The sequence below is a fragment of the Marmota marmota genome, unplaced genomic scaffold, assembly GCF_001458135.2.
Source record: "Marmota marmota marmota unplaced genomic scaffold, marMar, whole genome shotgun sequence".
In the NCBI taxonomy this organism is placed as follows: domain Eukaryota; kingdom Metazoa; phylum Chordata; class Mammalia; order Rodentia; family Sciuridae; genus Marmota; species Marmota marmota.
Genome location: NW_025999969.1, coordinates 7,110,780 through 7,127,591, shown reverse-complemented (window position 1 = coordinate 7,127,591; position 16,812 = coordinate 7,110,780). Strand labels below are relative to the sequence as shown.

Sequence of the window (16,812 nt, the reverse complement as noted above, 5' to 3'; positions counted from 1 at the left end):
ATCTCTAGGAAACCACATTTAGACATATCCTATACCTACCAGTGAAAATACTTATCTTCAGATCAGGTCACATGCCCCATATCTAGGTATATATGGCGTAAAATCTGGTGTTTAATTATTTAGTGTGCACAATATTTGAGTATAATTGGAATGCTCATTATAAATCAGTAATGCTCATTAAAAATAACTTATCTAGACAGACTCAAAAATAACTGGTTAACTTTAAAACAACCACCTGTTTAATAACATAAATATCTTGATAAGAATGAACTGATCTGCCCTGGAAGACTAGAGAAATTCTTGTGGGTAATTATAACAACATGATGATAGGTTTTTCAAGGTCCTTTCTAAAGTCAGTAAGCTCTTGGGCTCCAACTGCTCCATCCATGATTCAGTGATCACAGCTGAGTGTAACAGACATCATGCTGAGCACATCACATCCTTGTTCATTATTTGCCAGAACCAGCTTATCCCCTGAAGCACCAATTTCCAAAATGCATGCTTGAGGTGAGTTAATAACAGCAGAGAAATTCTTACTTCTACACATTCCTAAATTGGTGGTTGTAAAAGGGCTCCCCTGGAACTCTTGTAGCTGTAGCTTACCCTCTCTTCCTTTGGCTGCCAAAGAAACAATATCATTAACAATGGTTTCCAGTCATTTTATATGTGTTTACAACAGGTGAAAGAAAAGTGAGAAAGCGAGAGACAGGCGAGTGAGAAATGAAGGACAGAGACCAGGCAGAGATCTGCACAAAGGTTTATTTGTCAAAGCTGACAAACACAGGCCATCTCTCTATAGAGAGGAGAGAGGTGCCTGAGATGTTCGGGTGTTGAGCCTATGTAGGGTCGGGGTTTGGAGTTGTAGCCTAGCTCTATGGGATAGGCTCCGGGGTGCTTGCCCTCAGAGCTAGGCGGGTGGGGAATAGCATGGGATTGGCTTAGGTTGATGGCATCATGGGGCTTTCCAGAGTCAAGGGGTTCTGTCCTTCTGGGATTGGTTTAGGATTATGGTACCATGGGGTAGGTCACTAATGGGGGTGGGGGAGTTTGGTAAGAGAAAGTACAGGAAAGTGAAACTTATAAGATGGCAGTTAACATTTAAGATGGCTGCTTGAATGTTGAATCAATCCCCTATAACAGGTGTGATGAATCCAGCAATGCTGATATCCCAACATGATTTTGTCTTTTATAGTCATGTCCATCCAAGAAGACTTTGCTTCAGTAGTTTTTAAACTTGCCAGAGCTGAAGTTTTTATGATGAAGTCATTGACAGAAATTTTTCATCTCCCTTCTAACATTTTATTAAGTTCTTTTAATACCAACAAAACTTCTTTTGTATTTTTATAAAGGTAATAATGAGATATGGTTTTCTTCAATTGCATTAACCACTGTGCAGTAACTTGACCCATGTTGCTGACTGGAGTGTCTGTGAAGACACCTACCGGTAGGAATGGATGCCACTCCTGGACTCGGGGAGGCATATCAGATACTAGGGCAGAAGCCACTTTAGTAGGTACCAAAGAGTCAATGACCTTCTGGATTATTCCACCATCTGATTCTGTCCCATTTTAGTGGTGTAGGGTCAATGTCTTTCTCTGCTGCCAACAATTTTTGATAAGGGGCTAACAAACACCCGTTCCTTTAGTCCAGCTGGAGCAGCTGGAAAAGCAATTGAGGATGTAGGAGCTAAAGATTGGGGAGTTAGAGGAATAGTGACCCCCAGGGTTGGGTAGGTGGTGGTACTTGTGGGTTTAAATCAATTATTTCAGTTGGCCTATAGTCAGCAAAGGCTGCTCTATCTGCTTCCTTTCCTACCGTGAGACAAAATGAGGGATAAATATTATGTCTCCAGGAATCAGGATTTTGGCCTTATAACCTTCTTCCTGTGCTTCAAAACCTATAGTGGCCTTGTCACTTTCTTTTTTCTGCTTATAAGTCTCCTTCATTTAGCTTCTCACCCACTTTTCCCCCTCATCTCTGAACTGTGCCCATGGACATGGTGGGAAAGCAGGCAGGAAGAAGTACCTGCCTGGGAGTGGGATATGAGCTACCAGAGGCCTGAGCAGAAGGCACAGGTGATGGTGCTGGGGCTGCTTTTTGGATAGGTGCTGCTGAGGAATCCCATGTATAATTTTTAAAGGCCTTAATATCCTCAGTCTTTCCAACTGTGTTAAAGATGATGGATCCAACAGGAACATTTCTAACAACAATGATCTTTGCCATTTTACATTCCTCCAGGCTCTTAAATCCAAAAGTTGCTTTATCAGTTTCAACTTCTACAATTAGATCATCCTCATTGATTTTGTCTCCTAATGGGCTATACTGCCTGTTTGCATGGTGGGGAAAAGAGAAAGTAATGGAACCTTCTGGTTCCACTGCAGGGCTGAGAGGGCAGACAGCGGTTGCCTGGAGATCCCAAGTTGCAGTGGTAAACAGTTCCATCAAATGGTGCCAGAGCTGAGGCTTCAGCAGCACAGTGCTTGGACCCTGCCATAGACTGTGGTGGTGATTTTGCAAGGAGAGAAGTAGGTGCAGACCACGAACTCACACATGGATCACCAGCTCCCTCCCAGGAGGCCATCCACCTAGACCCAGGGCTGCATTCCAGGCAGTCACAGACAGAAGCACCACCTAGTGCCACTAATGCCCCACACCCCAAACCTTCACCATCTCTGGAGTGACCTCTTCAAGCTGGATTAACTTTAAGAGCATCAATAACCTGTTTTAATTATAGTGTCTACTTTAAATTGAGAATATAAAGAGCTTTGGTGGGAAAATAGGTCAAAATAACACACAATTAACATCTCTACAAGGAAGCTATAAACTCTTAATTAGCAGTTGTTGATTACCACATGCATTCTAATAAAGATTACCAGAAGAAGGCACAGCATGTTAGATGCCCCCTGACTTTTAAAATTAGAAGGAACTGAAGCCACCAAGTGTGAATGGACTTCTACACCAAAAGTTCTTATGATCTACTTAAATAGGTTTATGTTTTTTTGATGTTTATACTGAAGAATTTCATCTGTAAAATTATCTTTGGATATTTAGAAAGAAATAGGCTAACTACTCCCAATCTTTTCAAAAGACTGACATTTTCCAAGTTAAAAATGAGTTAAAACTGTTATAGTTATGTAAATCATCTTAAAAATAGGATTTTATGAAGAGCAAATATCTTGCTTTTAATCAAGCAGTTTGTTTCCTTTGAACTATATCATTTTAAGTCACTATTCTTTTCTATTCCAAATGCCTCTGTCCCTGCTAGTGACATAACTATATGACCCAGTATATGGGTTTCCATATTTCCCACTGTCATTTATCTGACAGACTATCCTTATGCCATTTTGTCTTCTCAGTGCCCTTGTTATTATAAACTAATATGTGCTTGGGTTTATTTCGGGGCTCTGTTCTGTTCCATTGGTCTGTCATTGCTCTGGTTACTTCAACTTTGTGAGATAATTTAAACTCCGGAATTATGATGTCTTTAGCTTTGTGCTTCTTGCTTAAAATTGCATTGACTGTTCACAACCTTTTATGATTGCATATGAAATTTATGAATGTTCTATTTTGGTGAAAAATGCCATAGAAATTTTGATAGATATTTTGTCTAATTTGTATATTACTTAGGGTAGAATGAATGTTTCAAAAATTGTAATTCTTCCAATCTGTGAACATGAGATACCATTTCAGTTTTTCTATCTTATTAATTTTATTTCATTAATGTTATGTAGTTTTTAGTGTAAAATTTTTTACCTCCTTGATTAAATTTATTCCTCAGTACTGTATTCTCTTTGATAAACAAGATTGTTTTCTTGAATTATTTTTCATGTGGAGGATATTATTGGTGCAAAGAAATGCAACTAACTTTTGAATGTTGATATAATATGCTGACGCATTACTAAATTCATTTATTCTAATATTTATTATTATTATTATTACTATTATTATTAGTGGTGCCAGGGATTGAACTCAGGGGCGCTTGACAACTGAGTCACATGCCCAGCCCATTTTATTTTTATTTGGAGACAGAGTCTTGCTAAGTTGCTTAGGACCTTGCTAAATTGCCAATGCTGGCTTTGAACTTGCTATCCTTCTGCCTCAGCCTCCCCATGCAACAGATTTTACTTTCTGGTTTTTAGGGTTTTCTGCATATAGGACTATGTCAGCTGCAAACAGGGATAGTGTCTTTTTTTCTTTCTTACTTGAATGCCTTTTCTTTCTTTTTCCTATCTGATTGCTCTTGCTAATAAGTCCTGTGTTGAATAAAAGTGATGAGAATGAACATCCTTTCCTTGTACTGGATCTCAGAGGAAAAGCTTTTAGCTTCTTCTCATACTGATTATAATATTATCTGTGGAATTTTTATAAATGGATTTTATTGTCTTGAAATTTCCTTACATATCTAAATTGTTGAGATATTTTTATCAGGAAAAATATTAAACCTTATCAAATGCTTTTTCTAAAGCTTTTTGGAAGAGTTTAAGAAGAATTGGTATTAAATCTTCTTTGAAAGTTTGTTGGAAATCAGCTATGAAGCCATTTGGTGATGGACTTTTCATTGTTGGGAGGTTTTCAATTACTACTTTAACCTCTTTAATGATTAATATCTGTTTAGACTTTCTGTTTTTTCATGATTCTGACACCACTAGTTACTGGAAGTCTTGTTTTCTCACATATTGAAGTATAACATTAGAGAAGCATGCCAAGGCAAGCATATAAAACAGGGTTTATTTAAAAACAGGTAACATATACTTCTCCCAGGAGAGAAAAAGGAGGCCATAGCTAGTGTCCTGGTATCCCCAGAAGTGAGGGTGTTCTGCCTTTTTATATGTCCTAGGCTTCTTTTGTTCTCCTGTTTCATTCCCCCTTATCTCTCTTCTTCCAGCCTATGTGCTAGGTCCAGGAAATGCTTGTTGGGATGGCCAAAAGGTGAGAAGCAGGTGGACTGGGGAAGGGCCAGATACATTAATTAACAACTTTTATAACTCCCTGTAGGGAGGAACAATCCGTGGGACAGGTTTCCTTAGCAAGAGGTTGAAGCAGGGGGCAGGATATCTTGATTAGGGTGGAGGAAGGGCTCTGAAGACATTAGCATTTCAACTTCTCCAACTTCCCAGACCAAATGGACCTCCTTGATCCTATCTGACCTGATTTACCGTATATCTGTATATCTATACTTATTCCCTCTTATAATTCTGCCTTCATTTCCATTGTAGTAGACTGTGTATTTTCAGAATTTAGCTATTTCCAGATTATTCAACTTTTGGCATCTTGTTTATTCATAATAGTTTTTAAAGATTCTTTTCTCTTTTAAGCATCCATTACAATGCCTTTACTTTTTTGTTTTCTATTTTAGTCTTCTTTCTTCTTAGTCTAGCTAAAAGATTGTTGAATTTTTTTAAGCACCAACTCTTGGTTTGGTTGATATTTCTATAGACTTTTAAAATTCTCTGTTTGATTTATTTCTGCTCTGATCTTTATTATTTATTTCCTTCTGCTAACTTTAATTTCTTCTTCTTTTTCTAGGTCACATAGATTCCCTGAGGTTGTGTATTTGAGATATTTCTTCTTTTTAATGTAGGCATTTGTTTCTATAAGTATTCTTAGAACTGCTTTTGATGTGTCACATAGGATTTGGTTTATTGTTTCCATTTTTATTAGTGTCGAGATATTTTATGTCTTCTATTAAATTTCCCCTTTGAACCACTGCTTGTCCACTAGTATGTTGTTGAATTTCCACAAAATACTGTGAATTTTCTGGTATTCCTCTCGCTTTTGATTTCTCATTTCACATCATTGTGTTCAGAAAAAATAAACTTGACATAATTTAGGCCATTCTAAACTTGTTATGTGCTAACGTGTCTGTCCTGGAGTGTTCTATGTGCACTGGAGAAGAATGCTATTGAATGGAATGGTTACAGAGTCTGGTAGGTCCATTTGGTTTAAATTGTAGATCATGTCCAATGTTTTCTTATTGATTTTGTGGATGATTATTCATTGTTAAAAGTGGAGTATTGAAGTCTCTTGCTACTATTTTATTGATGTCTATTTCTATCTTCTGTTAATATTTCTATATTTAGGTGCTCAATATTGGGTGTATATATATATTTATAGTCATTATATCCTCTTGAATAACTGACCCCTTTATCATAATGATCTTTTTAAAAAAAATTTTGACCTAATCTCCATTTTATATAATATAGGCATAGTTGTTCTACTTTCTTTTGGTTTCTACTTTCATGTATTATCTTTTCCATCCCTTCACTTTCAGCTTATTAGTATATATTATATATATACTAATATGAGCTTCTAGAAGGGAAAATTTCACAGTGAATTAGTAAGAATCAGGAAAACATCAATGCTAGTCCAACTTGCTGTTTATGGGACTTCAGGGTACTAATGGATTTGAAGGAGTCTCTGGAAAGTTGTGTCAAAGAGTTGATCATTAGAACATATTTAGAAGCAAATGCTTTGGGCTTTGGGCTTTGGGGTAAACTGCTTTTGGGAAAAAAAAACATCTAGATACTAAAGATAATTTCTTAAATAAAATCTCTTCAAGATAAAATTACTGTGATATTGCAGTCTTTGCCTATTTTGTGATCAGAGGAAATAGTCACAGTAGGGTATAAAGACATTGTTAGGTGGGCTATGTGAATCCTAATGCAGTCATACTGTGTAAGAAGTACATAAGCAAAATCTGCAAAATAGTGGCAAGTATTTCTGCAAAATAGTATTTAGCAATGATTCCAAAAGGTATTCAGCAAGAGTATCACTTTTAACTAAAATATTTTTTTTCAAATCCTAAAAAGAATAAGTTAAATTGTTCATCTTTTTTTTTTAATATACAATGGCACACTCTGCTAGGTACCATGTATGTGTTTATATGTGGATCAACCAGTGAGTGAATTCTATTTTAATATGAAAGTCTTTACTTTGGAAATTGACCAAGTGTCAGAATTATACTGGGTAACTACAAAACCAGCACAGGAAACATGGTATTAAAGGAAGCTATCAATTACACTGACACTTAATGGAGAAAGTTTTGTCATGCTTCCATTTCCTATGACTCCAACCCATTATTACTCTTGGTCTCACTTTTTTTTTTTTTAATTATCATGGAACAGAGGCTTTTACAATGACAAATGCCCTACTCACGAAAAATTTAAAGACAAGAGAAACAAAGTAGTTATTGAGCTTCAACTAATTCAGCATCTATTGAATGAGGACAGGATGTCTCCCAGGCTAAATCAGTGTCATTGAGTGTTATTAAAACTCTGAAGAAATAATATAATAGCTTATGATCCAGGGAAAACACAACAGAGCAGTTTATAGAGAAAAAAATCTTATGAGGTTGTTTCCATAATATAAGAAAAAGAAAGAGTGAGAGAACAAATGAGAGATTGAATCAGATCTGGCTGCTGTGTGTGTGTGTGTGTGTGTGTGTATTTGTGTGTGCGTGCAAATACTCATACACACGGATGGTGGCGGCAGTTTGGACACAGGTATCCTTTAGTACAAGGAGAGCAGTTGCCTTTAATATGTTGAAATACTTAAAATGTTCTATAAACTAGAGTAGCATCTGAAAAAAAAAACTAACTACTTAAATGATTTCCATAAATTATAAACTAAAAAATATTCCATTGGCCACTCTTGTGGATTTTGTTAGTAGGAGTTGATGATATATGATTGTGAAGCCCAAAGCAGTAACTCATGCACTTATTAATAATCTTGGAGGAGGTTCTTATGTCTATCCATATTCTTGGCCCATATGCTTTTACTTAGCTTTGAAAAAATAAACTCTAAGAATAGTAAAATCAGAAGTCAAAAATATAGATAAAATACATTTTTCAGTGAGTTTGAAGAAATCATGTTTACAAAACATCACCTAGAATTTATGATTGTTGTGCAAATAAATGTGGGTTTAAAAGGTTCCTGGATTCAGTTGTGGATCAGTCTTTCCAACTTTTACTTCTAATTATTTTAGCATGTTTTCTTTTTCCTTTAACAGGTGTTTTTCCCCCTAGCACATTCCATTGGAAATTTATATAGAAAAGAATCATAACTGAGAACAATTCCCAATTGCCCAAACTTCCTACTAAAGAGGAAAAAGAAACATTTGCTACTTTGTTTTACAAAATAAATTTATTCTCCAGACCCATTTATGTGGGCTGTATTTTCATTCAGACCCTCTAATATAGCCAGATTTGAAATTCCATTTCTCTGTATAACATCTTCAGGTGTTGATTATAAAATGCATCTGAACAGAGTGAGATCAAATGAATCTCAGTTCACAGCACAGACACAGAGTTTAGTGGTAATGGATGAAGCTTTTAAATAGAAAATTTTACAATGATTTATACTCTGTTTAATAAAAAAGTTAAGCTTCAAACTCTTGAAAAACTTCTGCACAGAAAAGGGAAAAATCAACAGAGGGAAGAGAAAAACTACAGAATGGGAAAATATTTGACAACTCTTCATCAGACAGAGGATTAATATCCATAAGATTTTTGTCTAAAAATTAGCATAAAAGACAATTAATGCCATTTAAAATGAATACATATTTATCAAAATAAGAAATATGAATGGCAACAAATATATGAAAAAAATGCTCAATATTGTTTGCCATCAGGGAAATGCCAATTAAAATTACCATGAGATAAAATATCAATTAGAACAGTTATTATCAACAGAACAAAACAACAACAAGGAAAATTAATGCTGGGGAGAATGTGAAGAAAAACTCATACTCTATTGGTAGGAAAGTAAACTCGTATAGCCACTATAGAAAACAGTATGGAGGGTCTGCAAAAAACTAAAAACAGATGTACCATATGATCTAGTTCTCCCACTGTGGGTATATATCCAAAGGAAATGACCTCAACATACTAAAAAAAGTATCTGTGTGCCCATGTTTATTGTAGCACTATTCACAGTAGCTAAGATATTGAATCAAACTAGGTATCCATCAACAGACGAATGGGTAACAAGAATGTCATATATGTACATAACGGAGTATCATTTGGCCTGGTAGAAGAATGAAATCTTGTCATTTGCAGCAAAATAGATGGGACTGGAGGACATTAAGTGAAAAGAACTTGACACAGAAACACTATTACCACATGTTCTCTCCGATATGTGGAAGTTTAAAAAGTCATTTTGAAAGTAGAATAGTGATTACTATGAATTGGGAAAGGTTTTGGAGGGTGGAGGCAAAGTGCAAAAAGGGAGGTTGGGTTTGGTCAGTGCATTCTGTATGTATGGATGGAAATATCACACTGAGGACTGGGGTTGTGGCTCAGTGGTAGAGCGCTTGTCTCGCACGAGCAAGACCCTGGGTTCGATACTCAGCACCACATAAGAATGAATGAATAGGATAAAGGTATTGTGTCCAAGTGCAACTAAAAAATAAAATAAAACAAAAAAGGAAATATCACACTGAATTCCATTAATATATACCATTAATATATATTAATAAAAATGATAAAAGATCAAAAAAGAATCAAGATGCTACACATCTCTAAGAAACAAATGCTAAAAAAGTGCTTAGCTCTAGTCCATCTCTTTTGCCAATTTCAGTGCTGCAGAAAGGCAATGGACGATTTAATGTATGTAGCAATATTGTGGATTATTCAGTGCCACAGATGGGTAACAGCAGATGCATAGGGGATAATCACTGTGCTCTTAATCTATCTCTAACTGCTGCCATGTGAAGGTGAAATTTAAAAAAAAAAAGGTGAGATGATTATAATGAACTTTCATGTACTCTTCACTTGAATTCAATTAATATATTGTTAGCAGGGTGTGATGGCACATGCTTATAATTCCAGCAACTTGGGAGGCTGAGGCATAAGGATCACAAGTTTGAGGCCATCCTCTGCAACTTAGGCCCTAAGTAACTTAATGAGCCCCTATCTTAAAATCAAAAAATAAAAAGAGTTGGGTATGTGGCTCAGTGATTAAGCACCTCTGGGTTCAAACCCCATTACAAATAAAAGTATGGTAATATATTGTTGCAGTTTTTTTTCTTTATCTATACACACATAGACACACATAGACACTACACACACACACACACACACACACACATTTTTCTCTTCTTCCTTCATATTTTCATTGAAACATTTGAAAGTTATGGATATCATAATACATTGTACCTATATAACTTTGTATGTACTAAAGAAAAAAAATATTTGATATACATTACTGCTGTATACCTACTAAATTAAGAAAATTGACAATTCACATGATATTGTTCAATAGGTAGTTCATACTCAGTTTTTAAAATAATGTCTTTCATGACGACATGTCAACATTTTTTGTTTCTGTTTCAGGATTCAATCTAGGATCATAGTTTTCATTCTGTTGCCATGTTTCTTTAATTTACTTTAATCTGGGACATTTTCTCAGCTTTGCTCTGTGTTAGTTCTTCATTACCACACAACACATTATCCTAAGACTTAGCGGTTTAAATAATATTTTCACACAATTCCTGTGGGTCAGGAATCTGCAAAGGCTTTAATTTAGTTGTGTGTTCCAGTGTCTCTCACAGGCTGCAATCAAGGTGTCAGCTGGAACTGGAGTCATCCCAAAGTCCAGCTTGGGAGGGAATCCTAATGTATTCATTGGCAAAATTTGTGGGCTGTTGGACCTAAAGCCTAGGCTCCTGTAGACTGTTGACCTGAGGCCTCCCTTAGGTCTTTTCCATGTTGTCAGCTCACATTCATGGCAGCCAACTTCACCAGAACAACAGAGAAGACAAGACAGGAGAGAGCAAACAGAATATAAGTTAGAGTACTTTGGACCTTAATCATGTTAATAACAATCCCACCACTTTTGAAAAGTTCTATTCATTAAAACAGGTCATTAGATTCAGCTCACCCAGAGGGTATAAATACCCCGTGGGAGTCACGTTAGAAGTTATGTACCACTCTGTATTTAATTGTTTGGACAATTTTGAAAAGTATAGACTCATTTTTTTTTTATAGCATGTCCTCCAATTTGGAACTATCTGGTTGTTGCCTTATGGATTATATTTAGGTTTTACAATTTTGGTAGTGATAAACATAAGGATGTGTATATTTTTTTCAGTGATTTTATTGGAAGATATCAATGAGGTTCATTCATTATTGATGGATTACATTTCATCACTATATATATATATATTTTTTTCCCATTGTGTATGTTAATATAGTTATTTACTGTGAAGTTACTACTTCTGTTCTTTGCAATGGTAAGTAATCAGTTGGGGATGGGGGATGCCATGCTTTGTAAATATAACACTCTCTCATCAACTTTCATCCAGGGGTTTTAGCATCTGATATGGGCCAAATTGTGTACTCCCAAAATTCACATGTTGATGTCCCAATGCTTGGTAAGTTAAAATGTGACTATATTTAGACATAGTACCTGTAAAAAGGCAATTCAGTTAAAATAAGGCCATTAGGGTGACCCTCAATCAATCCAACTGGTGTCCTTATAAGAAGAGAAAATTGGTACACACAGTTGGATACTATGGTTGCCTGTACACATCTGAAAAGTCATCTGAGGATGTGGGGAGAGAAGATGACCAGATGCAAGCCAAAGAGAAAGGTCTAGGAAAACCAAACTGCTCACTCCTTGGTCTTGGAAGTTGAGCATCCACAACTGTGAATAAACATATTTTCATGTGTGCTTTAAGTCACTGAGTTTATAATATTTTGTTACAACAGCTTAGCAAAACAACACAGCCTCTCAAATGATGTCTATTATAAGAATCAATTTTAGCCTGGTGGTTGCAAATTCAAGAATTAAAAATCATTAATTAGTTCAAAATTTATTAACCTTTCTTCCTTTCTCAATTTTTTTTAATATTTATTTTTTAGTTTTTGGCGGACACAACATCTTTTGTTTGTGTGTGGTGCTGAGGATTGAACCCGGGCCGCACACATGGCAGGCGAGCGCGCTACCGCTTGAGCCACATCCCCAGGCCTCATTTCTTAATTTTTTAACAACTCCCTTTTTATTTTCTGGTATAAGTGTGAACTGATGGACACTGTAAAAAACATTTGATGTGTAATTATTTATTCCCCTTATTATTCATTTTGTCTCAATTTTTTTTTCTGACTAGTCCAGTAGAACTCCTTCAAGCCAGATTCCATTTCCTTTAACAGTGACTTATAATTTTTTGAGTACTCATTCACCATCTTATTCAACTAGATGTGCTAAAGTTGATTTATAATTTTTCTAAACCATTTTGGCTTTCATACTTTATTAGAGGATCATCTAGTGTGGAATTTTATTTAGAAATCAAGATTGGGTGCCAGGACCGGGTAGGCTCGCTATCTCTTGATTCCTTTGAAGGGGATTTTATCCATGGACAACAACATAGTAAATACTGACAGACCTTTTTCTTTCTATAATAGAAAAGAAAGGGGGTTTGAGGGACTATTAATATAACTTTGGAAAATGTGAAAGCTTGTTTTCAAGTTGTATGTTAAACAGACAACAAAGCATCTTCTATTGTATTGCTTTGTATGAGAAGAAATTAAGGAGCTGGTTGGTAGCTGAGTAGGTTCCAAGGCAGTTGCTTAAATGGTGAACTATTCATAGATAATTTTCTTGTATCAGATGGGACTTCCTTAGCAATCTAGCAGTCAGCCTCAAATGTATCCCAGTACTTGGTGGGCAGTCCTAAGGTGGCAGAAGATTTTGACTCCTTTCATACAGTAGGTACAGAAATGTACACACAACTTGAGTATGAATGGGCAGGGGGTGGATTTTGATGACTCCTCTGGTCAAAACCACACAAATTATTAGAACTTTAACTTCTTCCCTTGGGAGATGATGGGGAACAGTATGTGTCATGCTTATTAAAGGAAGAATGGCAAAAGCTGTGCTTTTATGGTGCAGCTGTATTTTATTTTTCTATAAATAGGTAACCTGTGCATCCTATTAATCCACCCTAAACTCATCCAGTAATGCAATAATAGGTTTCAGAATTTCACAGTGGATCCTGGTGGCTGCAAAAGAACTTTGGCTTTCTTGGGGGAAAAGTTTTTGAGATAGAACAATTCCCAGGGAAATCATAGAAAAGGCATTGACTAGTTTGAGCTCAGTCTTCCCTGAACTGGACTGACAATGTTGATGAAGATGACTCTTGGAGAATGAGAAGCTCACCCAAAGAAATTCAGAGAAACTCTTGCAGCTGGACCCACAATTCTGGAGAAAAATCCACTAGCCCTTTCTGTTTCAATCAGATGAAAAATTAAAGGAAAATAAAGGAAGCTGTCATGACATAATGCAGCAAATTCCCCATATTAAGGCATACTCTTTTTTTAAGTGGTTGCTATTGTGTGGTTCAAGTTCAAGGAAGGTGAAGGGTAAATATCCTGCATCCTCAGATGAAGCAGTATAGCTGTGATTGCTGTGTAAAGAGGTACTCAAAACTATGATTGATGGCATCAGTAATAGAGCTTTGGGTGGACAGAAGTATGGAAACTTGTTTGAGTTTAAAGTTGCTATGTGTCACAAAATGAAAAGTGAGAGAACTCAGGCCTATAGTCCCAGTGGCTTAGAAGGCTGAGGCAGGAGAATTCCAAGTTCAAAACCAGCCTCAGTAACTTAGCAAGGCCTAAGTAACTTAGCAGAGTGCCTGTCTCAAAATAAAAAAAAATAGGAAAGGGCAGGGGATGTGGCTCCATGGCTAAGTGCCTCTAGGTTCGATTGCTGGTACAAAAAAAAAAAAAAAAAGAGTGAATGTAGTATAGTGAATATACTTTGATTCCTGGTAGGTAGTAGTTTTATTTCTTCCCACCTCTGTATTAAAATTCAGCCATTTTAAAAAGAAAAATGTTTAGGAGTAAGAAAATGTTGTCTTTGTCCCCAAGGTGGACTAAGGTTAAATACAACACTTAAAATATACTGGGAACATCAGGACAAGGGGAAATTTGAACTTCTATGACTTAGTTTGATGCAGGCCCCACAAGTCAGTATTTTACCAGGGCCTTCTCTATAGTATGAGGGGGTGTTCAGAAGGCATGTCCCTTTGGACCTTTTTGCTGTTGCTTTTACATCTGAATATAGTGGTAGGAATTGATATTTAAATACTTTTATTTTTGTCATCCCATAAGTGCCAAAGCAGACTTCCCCAACTGGACAGAGCCACATATATAGAAGTGTTATTTTTAGGACCTTTCAACTTAATAAAACTACTTTGATTCATAAGCATTTGTGAATAATTATTTTGTCAACTGGTGGCCCAGGCAAAGGAAGCAACCTCTATTTGAAGGTATGCTTTGAGGTTTTGGACTATTCAAATTTCTAACATGCCTACAGGTGCATTCATTTTGAAAAGCAGCTATTAAATTGATACGAAATTCATGACCTATGGGTTCTTTGTTACTTTTCGAACCTAATAGCCCAACAGGATGTCAATCTTGACTATAATCAATAACATGGTAAGAAGGGCTCAAAGAAACTTTGCTTGTTACATGGAAATAGCATATCCAAGAACAGCTGGCTTGGTCCCAGAGACATCTTGGCTTGACAGTATTCTTGGGGGAAAGTATATCTCAAACTGCAACGCCTCAAGCAAAGCCACTGGCTAAATAGGGCCCTCCATCCACAGAGGTCCCCTAAATGTTTGGACCTGGTTCACCAATAGTTCAGTTAGGCTGATATTCAATTTTGTTTTCTGGCTGCTACAATTATTCAGCCTAAGTACCAGTCATAAAGAACCAAAATTGGATGTGGTGGTTCCACTCTGCGGGCAGCAATTTAAGGTCATTCTCATAGTTCTGGCTAATACTTTGCTGAAGAAACCTTGTTATATTAGATTCTGTTACTAATGGTCTAGCTGCTTAGTCTTTTCACTTGAAAAGCCATGATTTGTAAATTTAAGCTGCTCCTCTATGGGGCCATGAACTGTGGAGACCATGCTGATTGAACTACCTGGGTGTCTTATGTAAATGCTCAAGATGAGGGTCCAGTTTTTGATACCATTTGCATCAGGCTGTTGAATGAGCTGCCCCTGCCCAAAGTGCTGCCTAGAGTCATCACTGCATTGGACGTGGCAGCACATCCATCTTCGTAGACTGAGCATACTTTACAGGACTCAGTGTTCCTGACTTACAGGACATTCATGCATTCTGGAAACGTTGACCCATTTGGTCCATAGTCAGAAAGGCCACATTTTAGGAGGAGCAGGCTCTTGCCTTCCACTGGACTACTGGCTACATTGAACCAGTGACTCTCTCAGAGCTACTGGAATAGCTCACTATTGTTACTTTTTCTAGTTGGTGTGTTGCTATTACAGTTTGCCCGGCTGATTTCAGCTGAGTAAGTATGACCCTTGACACCAAATAGTGTCATGTTTTCAGATTCTTGACACTTACAGAAGTTTGGCAGTGGTAAGACTCATTGCAAAGGGCACTGAAGTAATGAGCTGATAATTGAGGGGATCCAGGTACCATCCATGCTTCCTACCTTCCATTCACAACCACATGATATTGCTGGGCATTGAAATAGCCTCCTCACATTTGGCTTAAAAACATTTCTGACTTTATCTTTCTCACCTCCATGTGGTAATTTAGCAAGGCAGTTTGATCATTAAATATAGCTATTTCTCAGAAAACAATAAACGTTTAGTCACTTCCTATTTTAAATATTCTGGATTCCTCCCTCTCAGTTCTTGGAAGTGATGCTTCAGGCTTTCCCCTGCCAAAGATTCTTTGACTAAATTTTAACGAACCTTCTGAACCTCCTCTAGAACTATTTTTGTGCTCCCTTATAAATTCCACTTTTAGAAAGAAACTTACTGAGTCAGTTTGGCAAAACTCACCACCCTTGATATCTTATCACCCTTGATATGTGATCAGATTTCTCATTCTTCATCATCCCCCAGGTGATATCTGATCACCCTGGGCTGCCTTTTGCAAGATTCCTGTTAGGGCAGTTTAGTGTGGATCCCCTTTTTTTCCCGGTGTTTCTTCTTAGAAGTTTTCTGTCTACCAACTCTCCACCCTAATCCTTGGCTATAAATTCCCACTTTCCCATGCTATATTCAGAGTCCAGCTCAACTCTCTCTTCCACTGCAAAATACCACTAGAGTGTTCTCTATTATGGGTGGACCCAAATAGAGACTGCCTTATTATCCTTCAACGAAAGTCATGAAGTCATTTTTTTTTAATATACTTAACAGCAGCTCAGGCTGTAGTCCCTCAGCCAAAAGAGGGGCTAAGGGATCTGAACTTATGGTTCAAAGTTGCATCCTTTTTATGACCTCAGCTCAGAAGATACTGGTAATTACTACTTGGTTCCAATATGCTGCTTTCATAATGTCCCTAAGGAGCCTACAAAGACCAAAATGGGTGACAAAATGAGTTTTCATAAGCTTCATAATGATTTTGTTCTTCCATTGGAACTTGGTAGATAACAGGCCTGGGTATGAGCAGGAAATTATTGAAAATAATGTTATATAGAAACAGTAAAGTGACACATAAATTTTGTGGCAATGGGCATGAAGTAATAACCCAGGCATCTGTAAAAGAAACATTGTAAACCCCTAGACATTTACTTTTTCTTTAGGACTCACCCCTGGTGTCTTCCTCATGAAGGAAAATGTCATGATACAGCTCTTTCAAGCTGTTGCAAGCACCATAAATTCAGTTGGAAACAGTGGTGAGAAATTCAGCTATTATTTAAATAAAGTGATATTTTGGGGTCCATTATTCTGCCTCACACAGTGAATGTGAGGATTCAAAAACAATAGAGGACACATTGTGTGGTTCCATTTATGGGATGTTCATGAAGAAGCAAAAGAAATCTATAAAGTTA

General features: G+C 36.7%; 1 pseudogene; it reads right to left on the bottom strand.

The window, feature by feature from the left end:
- Positions 1–310: 310 nt before the first annotated feature.
- LOC107154276 overlaps positions 311–16,812 on the bottom strand; it is a 37,177-nt pseudogene continuing 20,675 nt past the window's right edge.